Source organism: Protopterus annectens, chromosome 9.part0, assembly GCF_019279795.1.
Source record: "Protopterus annectens isolate FY-2018-M chromosome 9.part0, PAN1.0, whole genome shotgun sequence".
NCBI classification, from domain to species: Eukaryota; Metazoa; Chordata; order Ceratodontiformes; family Protopteridae; genus Protopterus; species Protopterus annectens.
The window spans coordinates 1,090,458,107-1,090,480,229 of NC_056743.1; the positions used below are offsets into that span (position 1 = coordinate 1,090,458,107).

Here is a 22,123-nt window from a genome sequence, read left to right on the forward strand (position 1 = left end):
GTATCAAAATGAATGTATTACCATCTTTTTCATTTGACAAGTTCTGCAAAAAAAAGAAATACATAATGTCAACCAGTATAGGTTAGAGTCTCTGAACCAACCTTGACCAAACAGGTTGTTTCGAAAGCAGAGTGACATTTGCTGCACAGTTATATCATTCAGAGAAATGAATGTCAAGAAACAACAGCACCCTGTGGAACTCTGGCGTCATTGTTATTTATGATGTATAAAAAGTGTCACATGGAATCAGACACTAATGGAAACCGTGAATATACTGTTACTGATTGCGCCACCCATGATTTTTTAAGGAAACAACCTGAAAAGTTCTGCTAGAAAATTGTCTAAATACTGAAAATATATCTACTTAAATGCTATTTAACAGCAGGAAGGTCTTGAGGTTGGAATACTGTATTACAGTTCTGAACATGTTCCATTTGTGCCACATCATTTTCAAGAAGTATTCTTAGTAGATACACCTCTAGTTCCATGGTCTGCACAGTGATCCGTCTTGTAAGATAACATTAAGTCATTCCTTCTTCGACCCTGGCAGTGCTGAAAGATGAAAAAAATAGAGCAATGAAAGATAAATACTTCTTTTATGATGACCTGCATAATTATTATGAACTAATATTCCCCCAATGCACACACATTAATGTTAGAGAAGGGTAGACATATACACACAGTACTGTCATTTGACAAGGAACAAAAGGACTGCAAAGACCTATTCCAAAAGAATTAGGGGGGCTGGTTGGAAAATGTTTTCCTCACTTACTCCTATATAAAAAAACATCTGAAAAACTTTATATAAGTGTCTCCAAGTGAAACAAGCAGGGATTAAGACTGAAAAGACAGGTGCTTAAAGATGAAACCAGGGGACTAAGGAACAGTAAACTTTACTTTAACTTTGCAAGTTCAATGTAAAAGCCCCTGAACGGTCTGCTTACATCGTTTTTGAGGACTGAATGTCCCATTTCATCTCAGCATGGACTCGCACAGCAGAGAGGTCCAGCTTGGTCATGTGTTATGATTGAGCCACAGCTGAATAAGCAAAAAGAATCAAGGCATGTAGTCCAGCTGGGTTCCAAGTGAGCATCTGACACTACTCCACAAAAAATCCGACAGGCAATCTGCATCAGATGGAGGTGTGAAGTGGTGGACTGCTTCAAAAGTTGACTGAACAACAGGAAAATACAATTCAACAGGAATAACAAGTTATGTACTCAACTTAGCAAATGATCAGTAAAGACGGCTCTGCAGTTAAAAAATGCTGGGATTTCATCTTCTGAAATCTCTAACTTGGCACCATTCTGAAAATCTCCAGACTCTGCATTTGGGGGACATATATCATGACATCACACACACTGGGTTGGGTGGGTGTACTCAACATTAGCTTTATTTAACTGCTCAGTCCTAAGCATGTTACATAAGTAAAGCAGGACACTGATAAAGCTTGCTACTATCCTTCACTCTGGTTCTGCTGAGTCTGCACTGGCTGCCAGTAAAGTATTAAATTATATTTAAAGTTATTTTAGTAGTTTCCTTAACCATACATAATGCAGCCCTCTTATCTGAAAAAGCTCCTGAACACATACAGTCCTCCAAGTTCTCTGTGATCCCCATCCATGGGTTTTAGACATTCCTGCTTTTTTTTCATCAGGCATGACTTTGGAATCTTCTCCAATGGTGGCAGAGTGAGTCTCCTATGTTAGCCAGCTTTAAGAAGTTGTTTAAAACCCATGTTTTTGAAATGTCATTTGAACCTGGTCACAAACTCTGAATGTAGTAATTCCATATCTAACACGTTTTACCACTGCATTTTTAATTTTCGATTTTTACAGTGTAATAGTGCTTATTTTTTTCAAGCACTTCAATAAAGCTGAATTTGAATCTGGTTACAAGGAAAGGGTTTATCAGGTTGCTGGAAGGAATCTAGAGGAAAGTCACCAGGAATATTAGTGAAACAGAGGGGGAAAGGAAATGAAAAGAGTCAGTGGGAGTTAGAGTTCTTATCACTTGACACTAGAGAAAATGGGGGACCATGATATTGGTGCAAAAGACCAAGTTGTTGAGATATGAAAGGATCATCCTGAACAGGAATGAGAGAGTGTGAAAAAATTGATAGACAAAAGCAGACTACATGGACTAGCTACTTTCTGGAACTCTGAAGCTGCATTTTCACAGAGACAGCTGTAGATCCATGAAATGGACTACAGGAATGGATAGTAAAGAGAGAAATCGCAGATGCAGTCACAACAGCATAAGACCAGAGAGAGAGGAAGGGTAAAATATGGACTGAGAGTAGGTAGAATGCTAGATGCACTTAATGTGATGACTAGGCCGGCTTGCAGTCACCTCTGCTGTCAAGCAAACATACTGTAGAGGAGACATCTGTATTCTAAGTTGGTGTAAGCTGTTGTCCAAAATGAGAACTTACATTACTGAAGACATACCAAAATCACATTCAGCTGGATGGCATCACTCTCTCTATTCCAGACCACAAAAATAGCATTAATTACATGCTCTCATCCAAAAATTGTGGACTTCATCAGAGTTAATGCACAACAATTGAAAAACAAATGACTTGGTGACATTACTTGATCAGGATGGTGTTAGAATCCTGGAGCTGTTGATTAAGAACAGTCACAAACTTGTGGCATCGAAAGAGGATATTAAAACCATAAATTTGTGTATCAGCCAAGATTTCTCTTCTACTCACAAGACTACTTGGCTATATTTTCTACAGTTGATAAACAGGTAGAAGCCAACAGGATGTGCAAAGCAAAAAAATTAGAGACAAATTTGAGTACTCTGTGGGGAAGGCATATCCTAAACCTGCTTCTGTTCTCTTTCCCTACATGAATGAGTTTATGTTTCCCCCGATAAAGATTCTGCCCCAGTTAAAGGTGAACAGCTCACAGTGGATGAACAGTGGAAGATTTTCAGCCTTTTTTGGGCAGTCCTCAGATCGACTGTTGGGAGAGGATAGTGAATCAATGGATTTCCAACTATGCAGCCCCCAATGTGGGGCAACACAAGGGTCAGTCTTCCACTTACCTATGAAGGGGGCAGGGGGAGGAAAAACAGACATTGACTGACTGTACTTGTGGTTGTGGGCGTCAATTTTGTGCATTAGCTGTGGATTCCTTTAAGTTGATTAATCTATCCAACTGTGATATGTTTTTGGATCTTTTGAATATTTTAAAAAGGGGGTTTAATTTTTTTCCTAGTTTTAAATTGAACATTGTCAAAGCATTTGTCCAATTGAAACTATTTACTACAGGTTTGAAATTGAGAGTGCTTTTCTGCTGATACATCTTCCATTTTCCCTTCTCCCTTTACAAAGTTTGTTAGGAGAAGGGTCTTCATTTCACATATGAATTCTGGGTGGTGATATCTGAGAGAGTATGTGAAGATCAATTCCGCAGATTTTCTAAATCGAGAGTATATGGACCAAGTAACTTGACTTGTAGTGAAAGACGCACTTTGAATAATTTGGTCAAGAATAAACATCTGTGTATTATGAAACCTAACAAGAGGGAGGGGTTCTGATAATGGATACCATGTACTAGTCGAGTAAAATATTTTAGCTTCTTTACGGTGGGCACACTTACAGGAGCGTTTTGAGGAACAAGATTGCCACTGACCGCAATAAAATTGATTTTTATTTAGACAATTTAGTTTTTCAGGGTAATCTGGATGGATAGGATAGGAGGTTTTTAGGCTTGTAATTCCATCCATATTAGGCATTCCTAAAACCCATAAATGCCACAGTGATCCCCCCCTTTGAGACCTATTGTGGTGGCAAGACAGTCTAAAACCTGAACCCCTGGCTAAATTTGTTGATGCTAAGTGTAAGGGGCTATTAGCAACCCATCTGCAGATTTTAAGGGATTCTTGGCATTTGACTGAGAATTTAAGTTCACTGGTATTTAATGAGGATGTGCTGTTCATTATGGTGGACATTGTGAACTTGTTTTGTTACTTGGGGTATAAAAATACCTATGCAAACACTTCCCTGCAAAAATCCTAAACCGTTTGGACTTTACTGAATACTTGGGAGCCATACAGATGCCCCTCCATTTTTCCTTTATAAATTCCCTTTGCATTTTCTTCCCGATCTTTTCTAACCTTTGATTAATTCGTCTGGTTATCATGCAACATTTTACATGTCCTAGTAATTATCCATTCTTTAACAGCAGCTTCTGATCTAGACTCAACCAAAATTTATAGTAACAGGTCTTTCATTTAACACTTCCCTATCCTTTTCTCTGTCCTATACTCCTTTATGAAATCCTGCTATAGAAGATCGTCTCTAACTTGCAGTCCAAACTTCTGCTCACCCTTATCTGTTGCTTTCCCTCCCCAGTTATTTGGTTTCAATAACTTAGTTCCTTTGCTAGTTATCTCCAGTAAATTCCAGTCCCTCTTGTCTATTTTCTATATCCATACTTTCGGTTATTCTCACCTGGTAAAATCTCTTTTCTCCACTTCTTTGTTGGCTTTGTTATTAGAAAACTTAACTGCTGCTTTATGAGTATAATATTCTGTATGGTTGCTGTTCTTCTCCTTAAAGATCTGCATCCAAAATGCTATTCTCTCCTTATTTCTCACATTTTCTTACACTCTGCTTCCCTCTGGATCACTGTTCTATTAATGTTGTCATATGTTTGCTTTCCATGTACAAAGGGATTCCCTGCCAAGGGTAGCCTAACGTCCAGGCAGTTATACCAAAGCTTTATGATATTATGAACATCATACATCACATGTATGCTCCCCACTCAAGGCATAGGCATAAAGGTGATATATGGATGTACGTACCTCAGAAATGAAAAGCTCCAGGAGGAACAACAGCCCAAGGAAGTTGGAGAAACATGTGCACCCAGAAGGAGAAAAAAAGAAAAAGAATAGAGCAAAAGAGGGGAGGAGAGAAAGGAGTGAATGCTGCAACAGAGAAGGTTTTACACAAATGCACTATGTCCTCCTCATTGCTGTAGCATTCCTTACCAAAGGGAGAGTACAAAAACTGAAGAGGAAACTTGGGAAGAGGAAGACCAGGAGGAGCCCTCAAGAAACCCATGCAGCATAGCTCTGGCAAAGCTAGCTCTTGCTCTGGAATCAACATCCAGTTTGTAATGCTTAGTAAAAATATGGACAGAGGTCCAAGAAGCAGCGTCAAGGATGGAACTGGTATCCAATCCTATGAAAAAAAAACACTGGAAGAAGCCAAAGCCCTGGCAGAATGAGCCGTTACAGAGGCAGAAAGACTTTTGCCTTGAAAACAGTAACAAAAAGGCATGGCCATAGAGATTCATTAGGATATAATCTGCTTAGAAACAGACAAACCTAGAGATCTGGGATGAAAGGAAACAAAAAGTTCAGATTTTTGAATGGCTTTATTCTTGTCTAAATAATACCTGCACTCTATGTAAATCCAAGATGTGAAGAACCTTCTCACTAGCAAAATGCAGAGAAGGAAAAAAAGGAGGGCAAATTAATAGATTGATTAAGACAGGATTCGTTAACCATCTTGGATATTAAAGAAGGATAAGTATGAAAAGACACCTTGTCCTTAATAAAAATAAAAAAAATTAGTAACAGCCATAAGAGCCTGGCGTTCTGATATTCTCTAAGTTGAAGCAAGGGACAAAATAAGAACAAGTCTTACATGTGCAATTCTGCAAAGAAGCTGAAGCTGCAGGCTGAAAGGCCTGTGTCATTTTTTTCAAGTGAAATATTAAGGTCCTGGGAAGGTGGAATAGGCATCCTGGGAGGACTGATATGAAGGATGCCTTTAAGAAACTGCTTGACCTCAAACTTAGAGGCAGGGGAGGAGATAATGGCAGACAAGCAGAAATAGCTGAGAGGTGAGTTTTAACAGAAGTCCATGTTAACTCAGCATGGAGCAATTCACACAAATAAGCGAGAACCAGAGGGATCTCCATAGAAAGTGGCTCTTGGTTATGAGCAATGCACCAAACAGAAAATCTCTTCCATTTGAACAGACAGGATTTCCTGGTAGTGCATTTCCTGGCTTCCAGCAGAACCCTAAGCACATCATTAGGAAAAGGAACCTAAAAGGGATAAAGCACATCATTAGGAAAAGGAACCTAAAAGGGATAAAAACTCTATCACCCACACTGTCATTTGAAGAGTGAACAAGTGAGGATGGATCAGAAACTCCTTGTCTTGTGTGAGCAGGTCCACCCTGTGAGGTAGCTTATTGTGACTTCTCCTAGCTAGGTGAAGAAAAAGGGGTAACCGATGTTGTCTGGGCCATAAGAAGGTCGCCAACAAGATTTTGGGAGCATCCTGCACTATCTTGAGCATGATCCTTGTAATCAAAGTAACGTGAGGGAATGCATAGAGAAGCATCCCTTTTCAAGAAAAAATAAGGCACCACATTCCAAGCCAGAGGACTTGGGTCTCTGGTGCAAAAAGAGGATGTTGTTCAAAGGGGAGGTAAAAAGATCTACCTGAGGAGTACCCCACTGATAGACAATGCTGAGAAACACATCGCTGTGAAGCATCCTTTCATAAGCCTGAGTTTTAGACCTGCTTAAAGAGTCTACCACTATATTTTGCTCTGAAGGAATGCATGCACCCTGAAGAATCACTTGATGCTGGACAGTTGGATTCCAAACCTGAAGAGCTAGTCTGGAAAGAAGATATGACCATGCCCCACTTGCTTGTTGATATACCACATCACTGTGGTATTGTCAGTGAAGATTTTGAGAGGCCCTGGAAGAAAGAGAGAATTAAACGCCTGAAGGGTGAAAAGGAGAGCTCTCATTCCCTTGATGTTGATGTGGTCTAACTTCTGATGAGGGGCCCAGAAACCATGGACCTTGAAGGAACCAAAATGGGCTCCTTACCTTGTGTTTGGGGCATCTGACAAAAGTTCCTGAGAATGTCCTGAGAGCTGAAAAGGAAGTCCTGGGTTTAAAGTCAACTGATGAATCCAGCACTGAAGCTCTAGCTTGAGGCATGGAAGAAGTGGGACTAGGAAATCCAGTGGATGACAGTGTTGGAGCCATACTGACTTTAGAAACTACTGTAATTTTCTCAGATGAAGTGTGGCTTGAGGTAGCATAGGAATGGTGGAGGCCATGAACATGAATCTTAGAGCCCTGAGAAATTCTCTGGCTGAAATTGAAACCAGAGGAGGAAGGGATTGAAAAAAAGGTGATTAGAGAAACAGCATTGTGAGGAGGCAGGGAAGCCATCATAGAAATGGTCTGGAACCTGCAAATGAGAAATACACCATCTTGTGAAGGAACCAGGACTGATTTCTGGAAGTTAATTGCAAACCCTAGACTTTGCAAGAGACAAAAAGTATACTGGAGGTGATGAAGCAAGACCTTAGGGGAGTAAGCATAAATAAGTAGGTCATCCAGATAAAGAAATATCTGAACCCATCTCACAATGCAAAAGATAACTGTAGGAGCAAGACATTTGTTGAATACCCTTGGGGCAGTAGAAAAAACAAAGAGTAAAGCAGAGAACAGAAAATGTATGGAAGAAACAGAGAAACACAAAACCTTCTTGAAAAGGGGATGAATTGGGATGTGAAGATAACCATCTTTGAGAGTCAGGGAGACCAAGAAAGGCTGGGGAAGAAGAAGAGAAAACAGGGTTTGAAGGGATAACATCCAAAAGGAAGGGACCTTCAGAAAGGTGATGAGCTGAGAAAGGTCCAGAATGGGTCTCCAGGTGCCTTCCTTCCTAGGAACCAGAAACATTCTGGAATATAACCCCTTCCCTTCTTAGGAAGGGGGCACAGCTTTAATAGTACCTTGTGACAAAAGCCCCTGAAACAGGTCTAGGAAGAAAGAAAGCTGCTCCTGAGGAGGCTGAGGGATGCCTGGAAAAGATGGAAGGTATTTCCATACCATGAAGTATCCCTGATGGATGATGGACTTAACCCAAGAGTCTTGAGAGACCCTTAACCAACTGGGAAGGGACCGGGAGTGATGAAGGGATAAGGGAGCCTGTCTCAGGAAACAGGGAAGTGAACAGTCAGGTAGAACCTGGCTTGTCTTGAAAAGGAGGTTTCTGAGAAGTAGAAGTCTGAGCAGACTTAGCAGGAGGAGCCCACCTAAAACTCTTCTTACCCTTGAGAGGAGGGCGAGTCTGGCTACGAACAAAGATATACCTGGATGGATAATTCTGCTGGAACTTACAGACAGGAGACAAAAATATGCTTCAATTTCTTCAAGGCCTTACCTTTATCCTGAACAGTGACTTAAAAAGCTCAGCAGCTGCAGAACCAAACAAGTTCCCATTTTCAAGAGAAGCATCCAACAGTTTAGCTTTAATATCCTCAGACAAAGGCTGGAGACAAAGCCAAGAGTAATGTCTCAAAACAGAACCAAAAGCAGTAGTCCTAGAGGAGGCATCAGCTGCATCATAACTACATTTAATGGGGTGGTGAGCTACCTTAGAAGTACAGTCCGGTAAAGAGAGGGCCGAGGGCCTTTCCTTCAGAATCAGAGAGGTCTGAGATTGCCTGGGAAGGCTGAAATTGAAGGGCTAAAACACATCTGGTCATATGAGTCTGGTAACGGATAGCCTGAAAGGCCAAGGTGGCAGCAGTTTATACCATTTTCCCAAGCCATTCCATAGCTCTAAAATCCCTGTTTGAACGAAGTAGTTTAGTAGAAGGCAAAAGTTTAGAGTCTTTGTCAGAAGAGATAGACACTACAGAAGGGTCAGCGGAAGGACAGTTGTAGAGGAACTTACACTCATCAGGCATCTTAAAAAATCTACCAAGTTTCTTAGGAGCTGGAGGTTTAGAATCTGGGGCCATGGATGCTGCTGAGAAGGTATCTAGAAAGACAGCCAGGACAGGCAGTACAGCACAGGGTTACGGGATTCCATCTGGAGGAGCTCATAATACCTCTTTTGAATGTCAGAAACCCGTGAACAGTCCCATTTAAAATATTCCATCATATGAGAAATAGTGCCCCCAAAGCAGAGTTCTTCCAAGGGAGGGCTAATAGAATCCTCTTCCTCAGAGCTATAATCCAAGGGAGAAAGGATCGGAGAAGACTACACCAAGGACTCTTCCCCACAATCCAAATCCTCTTCAGAGGATTCCTGCTCTCTAATTCTCTTGAGTGGGGTAGATGAACATGGGGAGTAGGCACAGAAACTCCTTGGGGAGGCTTTAAGGCCATCAATGCATTAAATAACCCCTGGGTAAAATCTTGCCATTCATGGTGAGGATCTATAGCAGCATGGGAAAATGCTTTTTCTTTTGAGGGACATCTGCCCTAAATACCCTAGGAGGTTCAGACCCTTGGCTACACTCAACCAATGTAGTATGAATCTCCTCCTGAACAAGTACCTGCAGTATCCCCCTCAGTCCCTCTGAACTAATCAGCTGAGGTTCCCCCTCAACATCTGGAGTAGATGTTTGTAGAGCCTCCAAAGGCGTGCGAGAAGTTGGATCCATGCTGGCCTCTGAAATGGTTGTTGCAGAGGAATCTGATAAAACAACTGGATGATCCTCTGGGCTTTCACCAGCCTCTCGAGAGATACCTGGTGGAGGCGGGACAACAGCCAAATTTGACCTGAGTTTCTTGTCCTTTTTCTTGGCAGGCGGCTAACCTTTGGGATGCCAGGATTCTGCCACAGCACCCTACACCAACAACGTAAGACACTGGTTCTCCAGGTAAATGGACAAGGAGAAGAGATGACTACATAAGGTCTTAGGGACAAATGCTCGTTAGAGAGAACACTGTGTATGGTTGTGAGAAGTACACAAACAGAAGAGGCACTGCTCATGATGATCCTTATGGGGGATCTGCCTCCCACACTGACAGTTTCCCTTTTGGGATGATGTAAACTCACAAAAAAAAAATAAATAAATAAATAAATAAATAAAAAGATAAGAAGAAACCCCAATGGGGCACTTATCTCAAACACATCTTGGTAACCAGTACAGAAGAAGCGGCATTCAGAATGATGATCAAAGATGTTATTCAAACTGTTGGCAAAGAAATTCTGAGGTACGTAAGTTACCTTTGTATCCTTATGCCTTACACCTTGAGAAAGGGGGCATATGTGTGATGTATGTCTATAAAACCATAAGGCTTTGATATACTGGCTGAATATGCTGGGCTACCCCTGGCAGGAATCCCTTTTGTAAGGAATACTACAACAGTGATATGGAAGGATATCCATAGTTCAACTCAGGATGTCAGAATGGGGAAGAAGAGTCTTTCCTACTGATAAATTTCATATGTTTGTCCAATATAGGATTTCATTCTTTATGTACCATAGAACTGGAATCCAAAATTCCAGAGTTTCTCTGGTTTGAGCTTCTACACTTTTGAGATACTGGATTATCCTCAAATGGAATATATGAATCTACTTTAAGAAACAGAGTTTCTATAATGTAGAAATGCATTGGGTTGAACCCAGATAATCGACACTGCAAAAGGTAGAAAAAGTACGGTTGTGTAAAATCTTACCATAACAGTAGATATCCTTCTCTTTCCTGTTGCAATATTCTTTACAATGGGAATCCCCTGCCCATGGCAGTCTGATGTCTGGCCAGTGCATCAAAGCCTTTAGGTTGTAATGGGCACTCCGTATGTTACACATATGCTCCCTGCACACATCGTAGGGCATAAAGGTGATGTCCGGGCATACCATCCTCAGAACTGAAAATTCCCAGTACGAAAGAGAGCCTAAGGATATCATCTGGTAACAGGCACATACAGAAGGAAAAAAGACCAGGGGGAGGAGGAAGTGAAGAGATGGACATCTACTGTTATGGTAAAATTTTACAAAACTGTAAACTGTCCTTCCATATCACTGTTGGCAGTATTCTTTACATTAGGGACAGTACAATAACTCAGGAAGAAAGATGGGAGAGCAGAGCCCACTAGGAAGCCATGGAGAATGGCACTGGCAAAACTAGATCTGACCCTAGTAATCACACCCAACTTATAGAGATTGGTAAAGGTGATTACTAGGGTCAGAAGTATAGGTAGCTGCCTTAAGAACAGAATTAGTGTCCAGACCCTTGAAAAAGCAGCAGAAGAATCCAAAGCCATAGTAGAATGAGCCTTAACAGAAGAATGAAGGCTCTTCCCATGAAAAGAATAGCAAAAATAAATGGCTTTAGATATCCAAGAAGAAATGCTTTGCTTGGAAATAGTCAAACCTAAAGACTTAAGATGAAAAGAAACAAAAAGCTGTTCAGATTTATGAAAAGATTTAGTCTTATCCAAATAATATCTGAGTTGTCAATGCAAATCCATGGTGTGCAAAACCTTCTCACTAGCAGATTAGACGTAGAAAGAAATAAAATGGGCAAATGAACAGACTGGTTAAAAGACAACTCATTAACCACCCTGGGTATAAAAGAAGGATTAGTATGAAGGGACCTCCTGTCTTTATGAAAAACTAAAAAGGGAAGAACAGCCATAAGGGCTTGCAGCTCAGACACCTGTCAGGCAGAAGTAAGGGTCAAAATAAGAAAAGTCTTCCAAGAGCAATGCTGTAAGGAAGCTGAAGCAGCAGACTAAAATGGAGCCTGAGTCAATTCTTCTAGAACAAAATGAAGACCCCCAAGAAGGACAGACAGGCTTCCTGGGAGACCTAATGTGAAGGATGCCTTTAAGAAATTGTGTGGCTTCAAATCTAAACGCTAAAAGGGAGGTGGTGGTCAAAGGCACACAAGTAGAAATAGCTGACAAATGGGCCTTAACAGATGAATATGCCAACCCAGCATTGAGCAAGGCAAACAAATAAGAGAGAACCGAAGTAACATCCACAGTAAGTGGATCCAGGTTATGAGAAAGGCACCAAACAGAAAATCTTTTCCATTTGGACAAATAAGATTTTCTAGTAGTGGATTTCCTGGCCTCCTGCAGGACCCAAAGTACATCCTCAGAAAAATGGTGTCTGAAGGGGATCAAAACCCTGTCATCCACAATGTCAGTTGAAGAGTGGACAGGTGGGGATGGATGAGAAATACCTTGTCTTGTGTGAGTAAGTCCACCCTGGGAGGAACTTGTGATGATTTCCTTTGGCTAAATGCAGAAGAAGTGGGAACCAATGCTGTCTGGGCCAAATGGGAGTCACCAGCAAGATTTTGGCATCCTGTTTTATCTTGAAAAGGATCTTCAGAATGAGAGGAAGGGGAGGGAAGGCATAAAGAAACATCCCCTTTCAAGAAAAAGAGAAGGCATCCACCTTCTAGGCCAGAGGGCATGGGACTTCAAATCTGAAGAGCTAATCTGCACAGGAGATAAGACCTTGTCACACCTGGCTTTTTAATATACCACATCACTGTGGTATTGTCTGTGAGAATTTTGAGGGGCCCTGGAAGGAAGAGAGAATGTAAAGCCTGAAGAGCCAAAAGAAGAGCTCTCATCTCTTTGACATTGATGTGGTCTTTCTTTTGTTGAAGAGACCAAATGCCCTGTATTTTCAGGGGACCGAAGAAGATCTCCCCCAATCCCATGTCCAAGGCATCTATGAAGAGTTCCTGAGAGGCGATTTGAGGTTGAAAAGGAAGCCCTGGGTTGAGGGACAACTGATGGATCCACCACTGAAGTTTTAGATGGAGGTGTGAAGGAAGAGGGACTATAAAAATCTGAAGGATGAGAATGTTGTAGCCAAACTGACTTTAGAAACCACTGGAGCTTTCTCATATGGAGCTTGGCCAGAAGCAGCATAGGAATGGTGGAAGCCATGTAACCCACAGCCCTCAGAAATTCCTTGGCTGTTACTGAAGCCAGAGTAAGAAGGGATTGAAAGAAAGAAATCAGAGTTGAAGTATTAGAAGGAGGCAGGGATGCCAGTATTGGAAGAGTCTTGAGCCCGCACTCCAGAAAAACATAATCCTGATAAGGAGTAAGGAATTACTTTTGGGTAAGGAATGATTTTTGGAAATTTACAGTAAATACAAAAACAAAGCAGTTCACACCAAAGCAACACTTCCACTGTGTGAAGAACCAGACCGTTGGAGAAACTTTAGAATGAAACAGACTTTATTGTTCTTGTCTTAAAATAAACATTAAAAAGTTCGCTATTCAGCGTAAAATCTTTCATTAAACCAAAAAAACAATTAGAATCAAGCGCTTTTGCTTGGTCTCAATACCAAGCTTTATCAAGATGAAATATATGCTGAATTGAGCTGTTAATATAGGGCTCATTTACCACCATGTGACAACAGTAATAATTAAACTTTAAAGCTATGCTGTCATTGACTGACCTAACTGCACTTCACTTGCAACATTATACCATTACCATACAATACATTGATGTTCATATAGATAAATAAAATATAGGAAATCATGTTAACTTTGTTAAAATATTAAAATACATTGGATCCATATTCTTATATCCTACAATAGAATGAATTCACTTTATGTTCTTTACCCTGATATTTAATTATATCCTACCCATATCTATTAAAACTAGTATGTATGTAAATATATAAAAATATTAAAAATATTAAATATATATAAAATATGTATAAATTTTATGATGTATAAATATATAAATAATTAATTAAACAAGATTTACACAAAATGTTCTTAATAAAACATATGGTGGAAATTTTCTTAAAAAAATTTTTTTTTAATATTTTATATATAAACTACCCTAAAATACTTGTTAAAAACCAGTGTATTACTAAAAATGATTTACATATTATCCCATATTGTATTACATTAATGTAACTAAACGAATGGCATACTGATCAGACAATTAACAATTTCTATAAACAATACATTGAATTACTATGAAATCACAGTTTGGCCATTCTTAATTTAAGGACACTTTTTATATTTATATTGTCATTCAAACCAGGACTAGTGGCAGCATCTAATTTGAGCTGCCACAAAAGTTCCTTATATTCTAGACGTGCTTCCCAATCACCCCCTCTACCATCCATTTGTACTTGTTCTAACACGATAAAGTTTAAACACATTTATGGGCATGAAATAGAATGTTTATAAAAAGCGTTAGTTTCTTTTTTTCTCGAGACTTCATACAAATGTTCATATATTCTCTTTCTTAATGATCTCTCTGTTTTACCTACATAGAAACTATAACACTTTATGCAATAACCCGAATATACTACTCCTTGTGTTGCACAATTCGCATAAATATTGGCTTTGAAATAAAAAAATCCTTGAAGGGATATGTAAAGAGCCTCTATTTGAAATAAATGTGCACTGCTTGCACATTCCACATTTGTAAGTGCCTTTTTTCAAATTCTTACTATTACTAGTTCTCCCTTGGGGTTGAAATTTCTCAAACCACTGGAGCTTTCTCATATGGAGCTTGGCCAGAAGCAGCATAGGAATGGTGGAAGCCATGTAACCCACAGCCCTCAGAAATTCCCTGGCTGTTACTGAAGCCAGAGTAAGAAGGGATTGAAAGAAAGAAATCAGAGTTGAAGTATTGGAAGGAGGAAGGGATGCCAGTATTGGAAGAGTCTTGAGCCCGCACTCCAGAAAAACATGATCCTGATAAGGAGTAAGGAATTACTTTTGGGTAAGGAATGATTTTTGGAAATTTACAGTAAACCCCAAACTTTACAGGACAGAAATAGCAAACTTTAGATGCTGAAAGAAAATCTCTGGAGAAGAGGCCTGAATGTGCATGTCGTCCAGGTAAGGAAAGACTTGTATCCTTCTCAACCTGCAGAAGGCAATCACATAAAAGAGGCATTTGGTGAAGACCCTTGGGGCAGTAGATAGGCCAGTGGGCAAAGCAGAGAACTGAACTTGCTAGGAAGAAACAGGAAAAAGCAAAACCTTCCTGAAAGGGGGATGAATGACAATGTGTAGATAAGCATCCTTGAGATCCAGGGATACTAGAAAAGCTTGAAGAAGTTGAAGAGGAATCATGGTTTGAAGGGATAGCATCTGAAAAGAAGGGACCTTAAAAAAGGTGTTTAGCTGAGAAACATCCCGAATGGGTCTCCAGATACCTTCTTTCCTGGAGACCAAGAACATTCTGGAGTAAATCACCTTCCCCCTCTGAGGAGATGGAACTTTTTAACTGTTCCTTGAGCCAACAGGCCCTGAAGCACCCCTGGAAAAAGGAGCAGTTGTTCCTGAGAAGGCTGAGGAATGTCCAAAAAAGGGGGGGCAGGAGGGTGGGTGGGAGAGATTTCCAAACCATGTAATAACTCTGGCGAATTATGGAAAGAACCCAGGAGTCTTGGGTGACCTTTAACCAAATAGGAACGGACAGTAAAAGATGCAGACAAAGAGGAATGAGACTGAGAATAACAGGGCAAGGACAGTCAGGCAGTACCTGCTTTGTCAGGAAAAGGAGGCTTCTGAGTAGGAGTTTAGGTAGCCTTACCACCAGGAACCCTTCTACCACCCTTTTTTACCTTTGGGGGGAGGACAAGACTGTCTACAAACAAAGGCAAACTTGTTGGGTAATTCCTTCGAAATTTGGGAGCAGGCTAATCAAAAATATCCTTCAAGCCCTGTAATGCCTTGCACTTTTTTTTCAGGGACTTAAACAACTTTGCAGCAGCACCAAACAAATGCTTACTGTCCAGAAGAGCATCCATCAGTTTAACCAGATACCATCAGGTAAAGGTTGAAATCCCACACTGGCATTTCCCCTTTCTGGGGAGGGTGACCTAATGGTTAAGGTGTTTGCCTTACAAACACAAGGTGCAGGGTTTGAGTCTCATAAGGGGTAATTTGCTAAGCTTAAAATGAGACTCGCAAGGGCAGTTAGCTTAGTATGAACCTATGAACCTATGAACCTATGAAGCCAACAACCAGAACAAGGCAAAACAATGATGAGAAAATAAAAAAACCTCAATGGGGCACTTACCTGAAAATGGTTTGGTAACCAGCAGACGAACAAGCGTTCAGACTGATGATCAAAAACAGCATTCGGACTGTTGTTAAAGTCCTAAGCATGTTATGTCCAGATGTCACCTTTATGCCCTATGCTGTGCATGGGGATCAAATGTGTGATGTATGGTGTACCCATTACAATCAAAAGGCTTTGGTATACTCATCAGATGTCAAGCTGCCCTAGGCAGGGGATCCCTATTGCAAAGAAAAGTGCAACAGTGATATGGAAGGACATCTACAAAAGTACAAAAACATGTTTTTGCAGGGAGGCAAGACCCCCAGCATCCCAACATTCCCTGTTAATTATATATACAAACTCAGATATTGCACTACAATGGGGAAAAATGCAAAGGTGATCTGAATACAAACAGTTCAATCTTTTTGGAACATTGATCATATGGTCTTGACCATATGCAGTTCGTCTTTATGAAATGTTGATAATCTGAAGGGGGACCCAAAATATGGCCATGAGGTATCAGAAGAATGCAGGAAGACCTGTTTTCCAAATGCTCTTAGGAAGTGTCTGGCTGTAACCTACTGCTGCTGAACAAAGTATACCTTAATATGTTTATTTTTCTTAGTAGGGAAGAGTTCCATGAGAGATTAATCTGTAAGTGCTCTAGAAGGTTACTGAGGTGAATGGAGTTAGAACAGACTCTTTAAAATGTTGTCAATATTTACAAAGTGAAAATGAGTATGTGATGAATTTTCAGTTCTCTTGACTTTCTGACTATCAAATACTCATGCTGACATGGGAATATAACCATGCTCTGTTTTATTCACCTGAGCAGACAGAAGAGCAAAACACATTGGCTTTGAATAGCCCAACAGAGTGAAAAATTAACGTGCTATTACACTCTCTGGAAATATAGAATTTTCTTGTAAGAAAACTCCACTGGAATATGAAGACAAGTTGTTTAGAATTCTGCATTATATAAGGAAGTACAGCTTTCAAGGTTGCCAACTGTCTATGTTTTTGTTTGTTTGTTTCTGTATTTTCTTGGTGCAGAAGACTTAACATTAGGAGTATGACTCCATTTTTTAAACACTTCTAAAAGTACAGTACGATACAAGTACTGCCTACTTTTATGGGGCTGCCTCATCATATCTCTGTATCTGTTTACAAGTACAGAGGAAATGCCAGTAGGCCAGTTACAGGACTCACCCACATCATTTAAAGTTATCTAAAAAGATATGCATTTTGGCAGAGACCGGGGGGGGGGCTAAGAGGAAGAATTATCCCTATCTGAATCTTGTGAAAAAGAAAAATGTATTTGTCTCTAAAAACAAAGAAACAAAAACAATTCACCCCAGTAGAAAAATCAGGAGAATGTGTTTTCCCCCTCTTGAACCTTTCTAGTTGTATGTGAAAAGCTGTGTGTCTTAGTGTGCTATGTTGGATACAAGTACTTCCCTCAGAACGACTTAAGTTCTGGACAATATTCTATAGTTTCCTAAACTGTATTAAAAATACTGTTAAAAATTTTATTGTAAAAGAAGTGCTGAAACAATTCTGAAAATGGACAAGGTGACAAAACAGGGGGCCTAAACTGTAAACTTATCCAAAATGCATTAGGCTATTTTGTCAATAAATCCTTTAGACCTTGCAGGTCTCAAAGGACTCCAGATGATGTACTAATGAAAGTAATATTAAGGTATTAGCTTCTGGTAGCATCAAGATTAGAGAAGAAAAGACTGGTATTTTAGAAAACACATGCACACCCATGTGTATGGGACTCTCTTGAGAGTCAGTACCCTCCTCAGAAATACTGACAGTTTGCATTTTTTTTAAACTCTGACAGACTCCATTAATGACTTCCTTTCGCCAAGTTTAAATCTTTTTTTTTCCTTAGTTTTTTCTCATTGCTGTGTATGGAGTAACAAACCCACATTTGTGTAGAAATCACCAAAATTTGTTGCAAAAACAGTGGCTACAGTCTACCATAACCAGAATTTCAATAAACAATCATAATTCTGAAACAAATTATGATAAATAAGGGCATATGACTTCATAGCTGAAATATATGTGACATAAATGAGGGATGCTAGGTACCTGTACCTGAAGTAATGAGAAGAAATGAAGAAACTGCCCAACATTAGCCTCAATGGACAGTCAGACTCCTGAATCAGCAAGAGAGAGATATTTGTGATAGTTGGACTACAGACAGGGAATAAGAAACTACTGTTAAAAAGTTGATGGGAATAAAGACAAGATTATTTAGTCTTTGAGGTGAGTCTGACTCTTCATGAACACAAGGACTTTAGCACATCAAGCTTGCCTGTCAATAACTGCTTATTTAAATTTTTGCAGTTTCATACTTATCTCTTTAGTAGACCTGTCTATTCATCTTAGATCTGCTGCCCACTGTTTTTTTTGCCTAAGATCTTTCCCAGCCTTAGTATCTTCTCTAGTGAATCCATGGCCGGATTAAGCACTACGCGACCTAGGCAGTCCCCTAGGGTCTCCTGGTCAGGGGGCTGCCACAAATTTGCATTTCTCAGTTCTTCTTCAAAAATGTACTCTGCATGCATTACATTTCTTCTTTAAGAATGGATGGAAAGTGCATCCTTAGTAATGCCTGTATGTGCGTCTTTAGTACGACACATGCACATTTAAACTGGAATGGAACTGAGCATTCGTGTTTTAAGAAACAAGCTCCAGATGAACAAGTATGTTAGTGTATTTGAGTATGTGTGAAATGCCCTAGTTAGAGCTGACAGGTTAGTTAATTTAATCAGGCTCAAACCCTTTACCTTAGTTATAGGACGCAAGAGCTTAAATGCCACGGATTGGCCTGGCTTGAATGAACAGATTTAAATAGCGTGCTTACTAAAGCTAAAAGCACTTGAAAGAATTGTTTTTTCCATCTTAAGTTTTATATATGTTTTTTAAATACAATACCTATATAATATAATATATTTTTACATGATCATGCAGATTTTGTATGGTATTTAATACAATGATATTTTTTAAGATGTTTTTATTCACTATAATTAATGGGCTCTTTAAGATCTAGCTATTATGGGGGCTTGGCAATTACACGACTTTTTAGAAGTTCCTGAATTGCTTATATAAAGGATCATGTTTTAAAAGTAATTATCTGAAGACGTTTTCAATGTGAACATGAAAGCACTTGTATATCAATATTTTAAATCTTTATCTATTTTATACTTCAGTCGAATAAAAGATGGTTTTACCATTATTTCTACTGGTTTCCATTTTGGTCCGGACCATACTTGTGGAATATAGCTGTTTTTGGTCTGTTTTTGTCATTTAGTTTGTCAATTGAGTATGGCTTCAGGCACACAAACTGGAGATTCGACCCAGTCACTGTTTTCTGACATGGATTATGTTGGACTAGACATATGCATTTATCATTACTAATGCAGGAGCTTACCCAATGACTTGATGACCTCACTGAAACACTACAAAACAATTACAGCTGCAAGAACCCCGTTTGCACAATGAACCTTAGCCTTTGAATCATCTTCTTAATACAGTAGTGAAACCTGATTTGTCTACATGTTTGAATGGGATGGCATACCTTCCTACTAACAGCTGGGACAATACAAATGTAAGTGTTTCTCATTTTCCTATTAGAATGCATTACATGAATAACAAGCCTATCTTGGGTAAATGGTTGAGAAACAACACCAATTTAAATTACTTGCATACTTGCCGCAATTTCACATGAGTAGAAAAAGTTTTGGAGTTTGGCTGTAATTTGTTAAAAATAAAAAAGCTTCAATTGGATAATGCCTACTTCATTGAATCCATTCAGGCGAATATGGTCCCAAAAGGGCTGAGAATGTGATGGTTTCCTACAGGGCTGATCCCTAATTCCAAATTACATGCAGACCTGACCTCTCTACTTAATAGGCATTGTTGCGAGTACATGGACTTGCTTGTAAAGAACAATCATAAACAGACTGAAGAACTTATAACTGAAACAACAAGTCTTGACACTTGTATTACACAAGACACTCAATATGAATCTTTTAAAGCTGAGTATATCCGTATTTTTACAAGTATAGACGAACAAGTTAATATTATTAAGAACTGTAAACTCAAAAAACTCCCTTCCTCACAATGTTGGACTGAAAAACAACATGTACAGGAATTTCAGCCTGCTGTGGGTGATGTACATTTGAAGCAAACATCACACATAAACAACAACATTTTTTTTAGGAAAAGAAGAATTTACTGTATCGAGGAGAACAGAGAAAATAATGAGCCACCAGCAGAATTCAACCAACCAATGTCAGACTCCCAATTGGGGCAAGCCCCCAAAGAGGGACTGGGCAAGAGGCCAGAGGGACAAATCAGGGGGAGAATGTAGCCCACATACCCACTGAAGTTACTGATAACCAAAGTGAACAGGGAATTGGATTTAAGTTACCATCAGGTTCAAAAACTAAAAATTCGGAAGGCGATTTTTGTGTCTACAATTTCTCCACCTGTAATATTGACAAATAATGTTGTAATCACTTTTCTAAAGACATGACATTTGTCCCCAATAAAAATACTGATATGGCTTCAGTCCCTATGGATTTGAAATTGTATATGAGAAAGCTCACTTTTAACATCCTCTTCCATAATTTGGACACACTGAATCATTTACGTATATCTAGCACCTTTAACCCACCAATACATCCAACAATTCACTGTTATGAGAAAATATGCAAACTGGATATCCAAAACTTGATCAGTAAATGAAAAATGGAGAAGTTTTACCATAAGAATAATGATAATATGTGAGAGTATGAGAAAGAAAAGTTACATGAATTACAGACTAATGAGCATATCAGAATTAAAAAGCCCGATAAGGGGGGGCTCATAATTATGGACAAAGGTTACTATATAAAAAAGATGAAAGTACTGGCAGATGGCCCTTGTATGAAGGTTTCAACCAATGTACGTAATTACAGCATACAATAACATCAAAATAAACCTAAACAATCTAGTTACTGATAAACAAATGTCAATCAAAGATTACAACTATCTCTGTGTCAATAAACCCATTACACCTACCATCTTTGGGGTGCCCATACTTCACAAGAGTATTGAACAGTCACGTTTTCATCCTATTGTTGATGCTAGAGGTTCTATTACTCATTCCATTGCTAAATATTTAAATGTCAAAGTAAAAGAATTTGTTTAGCTTGAACCTCATGTTTGTCATGATTCATGGGAATTTTTATGCAAAATCAATGAAACCCTGTTTAATGAACCATACTTATTTATTTCCATCAATGTGAAGGACTTGTATTCTACCATACCATATCAATCAGGCATCAAATGGTTTTGTGAATTCCTGTTCTGAAAAAGGTGTAAGGCAAGATGTTTAATTTATACAAGAATCTCCTTGAATACGTTTTAAAGAAAAACTATATCACTTTTGAGAAATAAATTTTCCTACAGGTAAAAAGAGCTGCCATTAGTTCATCATATGGGGGACTCTCTGCAAATGTAGTAATGATTTAATAGAAGAAGTTTCTTTTCGGTTCAGAATTTTATGAGTCATGCAAATTATATATCTGGTATCTGGACAACATCTTTATTTCATGGGATGGGGACAGTCAAAGAATTAGTCCATTTCTGGAATATATCAATAATACTACACTTTTTTTTCCAATTTACCCATCAGGTCCACGAGACTAACATTGCTTATTTTATAACATTTCTCTACTTATATAATATTTGTATGATGACAAAATGTAATCTGTTTACTCTCAAAAATGCTCTTGTAGTCTGCTAGCTGATTGCCTTATTCCACTTGTATAATATCTGAAATACTGACTAATGTTATATGTATGTACTTGGAGCTTTTCTCCCTGGGCCTCTGTAGAAAAAGGGCTTCGGCTCAGTCAGACATTCCCGGTCAACATATGTAAAATAAATAAATAAAATAAATTTGGATATCTGGCTCATGAAAGACAATAGCAGAAATGTTGTACATCAAAAATTTACTGCCTTCAGACAGCTCGAGGCCAAGTCCCTATCCTATGATGCACCTAGAGTTACCTCAGATCTTGTTTGCTGCATATAATAATACCATATGTCATTCTATCACTCTATAAGAGAAAGCTATACAAGGGTTGAGCAACCAGGAAGAATCTAGCATCTCGGACTTCAAAAAAACCTTGGAGGGGGTAGGAGGATGGGAAGTAAGAATGGAGGAGAGATGAACAACTCACATGGAATGTTATGGTAAGTACATAACTTCTTTATGTGAAGTTACTCTATCTCATAGTTCATTCTTACAAAT

General features: G+C 39.1%; 1 protein-coding gene across 2 annotated transcripts in view; it reads right to left on the minus strand.

Moving 5' to 3' along the window:
- Positions 1 to 200: 200 nt before the first annotated feature.
- Positions 201 to 22,123, minus strand: part of CALCOCO1 (calcium binding and coiled-coil domain 1) — a 1,510,704-nt gene continuing 1,488,781 nt past the window's right edge. For both annotated transcript variants that reach the window (XM_044083933.1, XM_044083936.1), the window contains exon 15: positions 201 to 552. The gene's annotated coding sequence lies outside the window, so the exon portion shown is untranslated. The remainder of the gene's footprint in view (positions 553 to 22,123) is intronic.